The sequence below is a fragment of the Octopus bimaculoides genome, chromosome 9, assembly GCF_001194135.2.
Source record: "Octopus bimaculoides isolate UCB-OBI-ISO-001 chromosome 9, ASM119413v2, whole genome shotgun sequence".
In the NCBI taxonomy this organism is placed as follows: Eukaryota; Metazoa; Mollusca; class Cephalopoda; order Octopoda; family Octopodidae; genus Octopus; species Octopus bimaculoides.
This window is the reverse complement of record NC_068989.1, coordinates 67,569,179-67,575,377: the sequence shown is the minus strand read 5'-3', so window position 1 is coordinate 67,575,377 and position 6,199 is coordinate 67,569,179. Positions and strand designations below refer to the sequence as shown.

General features: G+C 37.5%; 1 protein-coding gene across 4 annotated transcripts in view; it reads left to right on the top strand.

Annotated features, from left to right (window-relative positions):
• Positions 1–6,199, top strand: part of LOC106871747 (uncharacterized) — a 76,579-nt gene that overhangs the window by 43,197 nt on the left and 27,183 nt on the right. For all 4 annotated transcript variants that reach the window (XR_008264911.1, XR_008264909.1, XR_008264910.1 and 1 more), the window contains exon 2: positions 1,628–1,763. The gene's annotated coding sequence lies outside the window, so the exon portion shown is untranslated. The remainder of the gene's footprint in view (positions 1–1,627; positions 1,764–6,199) is intronic.

The window sequence follows — 6,199 nt, the reverse complement described above, 5'->3', positions numbered from 1 at the left end:
CAGAGTTTCTACAGCTGGATGCTCTTCCTAACACCAACCACTCTGAGAGTGTAGTGGGTGCTTTTACGTGCCACCCGCACAAGACACATCTGGTTGGCGTTAGGAAGGGCATCCAGCTGTAGAAACTCTGCCAAATCAGACTGGAGCCTGGTGTTGCCATCCGGTTTCACCAGTCCTCAGTCAAATCGTCCAACCCATGCTAGCATGGAAAGTGGACGTTAAACGATGATGTATGTATGTATGTATACACACACATATATATATAAATATAGATATACACACACATCAGAAACACGTTTAAAATAATGGTCGTTACATATAATTCTTTACCTGAACAAATTTAGTTTACAGCTATTTCTAGTAGTCGTTATTGGTACATTACTGATAGGTTTACTCAATTCGTCTATTGATCAATTGGGGCAGATGGGACAACCTAAGAAAATCAATCTCTCACTATTTGTTCTATATATATATCATAAAACTCTGCTGTCAAAGACCTGTTGGAGCAAGTGAAATCGAAATCGTAATTGAACCATATTCGATGACTAGCACCTGTGCCAGTGGAGCACAAACAGCACTGTCCGAGTGTGATCATTGCTAGAGCAGCTGTCTGACTTCCGTGTCAATGGCATGTAAATAGCGCCATTTGAGCATGATCGTTACCAGCATTGCCTTACTGGCACTTGTGCCGGTGGCACATTAGAAAATATTCGAGCGAGGTTATTGCCAGTGCCGCTAGACTGGCTCCTGTGCAGGTGGCATATAAAAAACACCATTTTGAGCATGGCCGTTGCCAGCACCGTCTGACTGGCCCTCATGCCGGTGGCACGTAAAAGCACCCACTACACTCGCGGAGTGATTGGTGTTAGGAAGGGCATCCAGCTGTAGAAATTCTACTAGATCAGATTGTGTGAATCTGAAAGATCTTAGAGGGGAATATGTTGAATATGATCCTAATTAACTGATCTTCTTGTATTTTCTTTTACCCGAAGCCAGGAACTTTTCAGCACCTGCTCATAATATATAAGGTGTGCCAATGAATAGAATCATTTCTGGGGTTGATGCTACTTCATCCAGATATTCCAGATATATTGTAATACGGTTCACACTTGTGAGTGTAGTAAATAATTCATGTTATTAAAGTTTGCAGTACATCTACTGACTGAAACATAGATCACAAATCAGTAGTTTGCTTTTGTCCTCAGCCTCAACTAATGAGACAAGCTGACATCAACAGGTGTACTTACAGCAACATTATTCCGACCAATCAGTGACTTAGAGAGATGCTGTAACCACAGGAGCTGCTTGCCAGTTCTGATCAAACTGTCCAACCCATGCCAGATTTTTATGTTACTGGAATAAATAAACTTGTAATTCATTGGCAAAAATGTGTTGTTTGTAATGGTACTTACTTTGATGAATAAAATTTCTGCATTGTTGAAATATAATGTGATGAATTTCATGTTTCAAAACACGTTGCTTACTTTTGACTCAGCCTGATATTCAATCTTTTCTTCCTATTAGTTACAATACTTGCTAAATATCTTTCTGAATTTTGAGGCTTGATGCTTATGGTTTTACTTATTTATTTTTATTTATTTTATTTTTTTTTGTGTATCCCTACCAGGTGTCAACTGATTAAAGTTTCAAGCAGAATACTAACATCAAATTTAGAAAGGCCTGAATAGATCATAGGTAATGCTAACCACAACACTTCCCTGATAAAATTTAAGACAAAGGTGCATCATTGAGACTTTCGAAAGGTAAGTAACATAGGTGAGAAGAAAAAAAAAGAAAAGGTTTTAAGCATAACCAAATAATCCTTAAGATGTGGAAATGACTCTGAATTTCCACCAAATAATTGTTCTTTGTACACATTCTGTTGTTGTTATTTCTATTCATTCCTATCATTGTTCAGTTCCAAGTATGCTCTAATACAACAGATCGTGTGTTTTTAGGGTTCTCTGTGAAAATATTATCCAATGTAACATTCCCATTTTTTTTTAAGAAGAGACAGTGAGAGAGGTAGAGGTCAAGAAAGGGAGAGGCAGAAAGAGAGAGAGGGGGATGTATTGTGTGGCATACCAATATTTTAAGGAGTATTTTGGTTGCTCTTTATAGCTGGGCAAGGTAGTGACAAAGTTTCTCCAGACAGTCCCATCCACTCTATTTTTGTACTCAAGAAATAACAGATATATATGTATGTACATATGGGGGTCTTAAAAGACATGTTAGGATCCACAATGAGCAGAACTTACTTGCAGGTATTGGTAGTGCAAATCAGAGGTGCAATCTGTGTGGGTGTTTTTTCAAAACACTGTCTGGTTTAAAAAGCCACATCAGACGCCATGAAAGGGCTAAGGTGTAGGTGCAGGAGGTGGTCAAACTCTGTTTAAGGAGTAGACAACCACCACCATGTATGAATGTATCTGTATGAATGTATGTATGAGTGTATCTATATATATATATATATCATCATCATCATTGTCGTTTAACATCCGCTTTCCATGCTAGCATGGGTTTGACGATTTGACTGAGGACTGGTGAAACCAAATGGCTACACCAGGCTCCAATCTGATTTGGCAGAGTTTCTACAGTTGGATGCCCTTCCTAATGCCAACCACTCCGAGAGTGTAGTGGGTGCTTTTACGTGCCACCGGTACGAAGGCCAGTCAGGCGGTACTGGCAACGGCCACGCTCAAAATGGTGTATTTTACATATATATATCCGATGTCCACAGACACTACGGACTGTACTGTAATCATCCCAGGTATACAGACTATGATCTTAAGAAACATGTGATTTGTGGAAACGTGCATAGTGATGTATTAAAATATTTGTAAATTCCATCTAAGGATTATTTAAGGTATTGCACTCACAATTGTGAGATTGTGGTTTTGATTCCCAGATCGCACATGGCGTTGTGTTCTTGAATAAAATACTTCATTTCACATTGCTCTGCATTAATTTTGTCATCTGACATGAAGCATGTTATGCACCTGTGCAGGTAATGTCAATTTGATAGCTTTAAACAAACCATCTGTGCAGTTGTTCAGCAAGAAATTGCAGAACTCTTATGTGTTGACTAATGACTGGGGGGGTCTGTAATATATAAATTATTTGTTCACTTGTGCAAATACAAACGCAAGTTATTTTCATTGAAAGATAACTAAAAGGAGATATAGGCGAGGCTTGAACCTGCTTCTCTGAGTATACTCCTGTGACTGAGCAACCACAATATATCAATTGATTTCACATAGCACAAGCACATTTACTGGAAGTATTGTGCATGTGTTTTTATGATTGCATTGTGCATGCTTTGTATCATATTGCACGCGTGTTAACTCATGTTACATATGCATTATCCCCATTTTTTAAAAAAATGTGTTTCTGCCAGATGTCTCTATGTGTGTTTGTATATATGTATATAGTAGTAGGCATGCGTTGGTCTCGAGAGACCATTGATCTGCACCCAAAGGAATTGTGTCTGCTGCTGATGGTGGTGCAGCATCTGCTGCGGCTGTACAGGCCCACATGGGAGGTGGAAGTCATGCATGTAGCGACTGCATTTGAAGGAGCTCTCTGCTAGTGCTGCTGATTTTTCCTTCCATCAAGTGCACTTTTCTTTGATTGCAAATACCTGTTTTTCTTCCTCCCTCTTAATTTCCTATTGCAGTATTTGCCTCCAGTGTGGGTGATCATTTGCAAACTCCTCCCATCTCAGGACGTCCAGATCAAGCGACTTCATTTCTCTCTTACAGACATCTTTGAAACAAAGTAGCTGTCTAAATCAACCTCAATATTTCTCTTCTACATATTTTGTTGATCTCCACAGGATTTGAACTCAGAATGTGAAGAGGGATAACTCTGTGTTCTAATACCTCAAAATAACTACTGGACTGCATCAGCCATCCCCTTCTCATTGATATTTTAATATTGGTTTCAAATAATACAGTGACCTAGCAGAAATGTTAGCACACTGGGCAAAATGCTTAGCGGTATTTCATCTTTCTTTACATTCTGAGTTCAAATTCTGCCGAGGTCGACTTTACTTTTCATCCTTTCAAGGTCAGTAAATTAAGTACCAGTTGTGTACTGAGATTGATCTAATCAACTGGCCGCCTCCCCAAAAATTCCGGGCCTTGTGCCTTGAGTAGAAAAGAATATTGGTTTCAAATAAGGCAGGGAGCTAGCAGAAATGGTAGCATGCCAGGCGAAATGTTTAGCGGTATTTCGTCTGCCGTTACGTTCTGAGTTCAAATTCTAATGATTCTACCAACTTGCTAATGGTTCTGCCACCTTGCTGCCTTCATCAAATATCTTAATATTAATGGAGTTTGTAAGGTGGCAAGCTGGTAGAATTGTTGTGAAGCCGGGCAAAATACTAAGCAGCATTTCATCCATCTTTACATACTTAGTTCAAATTCTGCCGAGGTCACCTATGTCTTTCATCCTTTCAGGGTCAATAAAATAAGTACCAGTAAAACACTGGGGTCAATGTAATCAACTTGCCCCGTCCCTCAAAATTACTGGCCTTATGCTAGAATTTGAAATCAGTAATAATGGAGTTTGTAAGATGATGAGCAGGCAGAATTGTTACTGCACCAGAAAAAATGCTAAGTAGTATTTCTTCTGATTTTATGTTCTGAGTTAAAATTCTACCAAAATCAACTTTGCCTTTCATCTTTTTGGGATTGATAACATAAGTACCAGTTGAATACTGGAGTTGATATAATTGACTTAAACCCCTCCACTGAAATTTCTGGCCTTGTGCCAAAATTTGAAACTAATACTAATGGTGTTTGTTCTGTTTTTTATTCTTTGCATCTGTAATTTATCCCATAAATTATTGCTTAGATGAAACCCACCTTTTCAAGTACTGTGTATGACTCTCCCTAATATTGAACAAACCCTTAACCCTTTAGTATTCAGAAGTATTGCTTATTTATTCTTATTGTTTTGTATCAATTATGTTGTAGCTTTGAGATTTTGAAGAGGTAACTGTTAATTTTTAGAATGATATTGTAGGGTTGGTGTGAGAGGCCAGACGAGATCAGTTTGATGATAAAACAAGTAGAATATTTTGGCCGGATATGACTGATTTAAATGCTAAAGGGTTAAGGCAGTGAACTGATGGAATTGTTAGCATGCCAGGCAAAATGCTTAGCAGCATTTCTTCCATCTTTACGTTCTGAGTTCAAATTCCACCAAGGTCAACTTTGCCTTTCAATCTTCTGCCTTTCACACTTCTGTGTGTCTTGCCATATTACTCATTACTGTTATCAGAGAAAAATGTAGAACAATTATATTATAATTGATATGATAAGATGATAAGATTATGTTTCAGATGAAACGAAACAACAAAAAGAATAACTGGAATGCTTTTATGTATGTAATATGATTCAGTAAACTATACAAAAGCACAGAATACACCAATTAAAAGTTTGTTGGTAAAACATGTATTGAAAGCTCACAAATGAAAATATACAGCTGAAACGAGAACTAATTCTATGTATAATATTCATGTACTGTCATAAAAAGAATTCGAGAAGGCAAAGAAGATTTACAACTACAAGTATGAAAACAAGATGTTTGTTTAGGCTGGCTGGCTGATATTTTTTCCAATTATCCATACAATATATATATGATTTCAGCTAAGTATCTAAAACAGGTTTTTGCCTATTCATAACATGTTTACATAAAGACAAGTAACTTAACAGAAACATATAGTGCCAGCTGAAAATTAAAAAGAGGAAAAGAAAGAAGTTAAAAGGTATAGCTACACACTTTCAACAGTACAATGAATTGCCTGAGGTTATTGTAAAGAGGAAATGTTGCTGTGTACCATAAAAATCCATGTATATATAACATGCTACCCAGTTTCCATCTATCATATCCACTCACTGGCTGGTTTGTAACTATACAGAAGACACTTACCCTAGGTTCCACACAGTAGAACTGAGCCCAAAACCATGTTTGCAAAGTGAAACTCCTTTACCCAACAGCCATGCCTGCATCTATATTTTGTAAAAAAATATACAAGAGGGTACCTAAAAGAAACTGGAATTTTGCAATATTATTTTATTCACTTAGTTTTACTTGTTCACACTTTTTATCACCATTTGATGCAATGCATCAGTCCAAATGCATTTTCCACTATTTGAAGTAGTCCTGGAATTCTTGCAAAGTGATGCTTTTA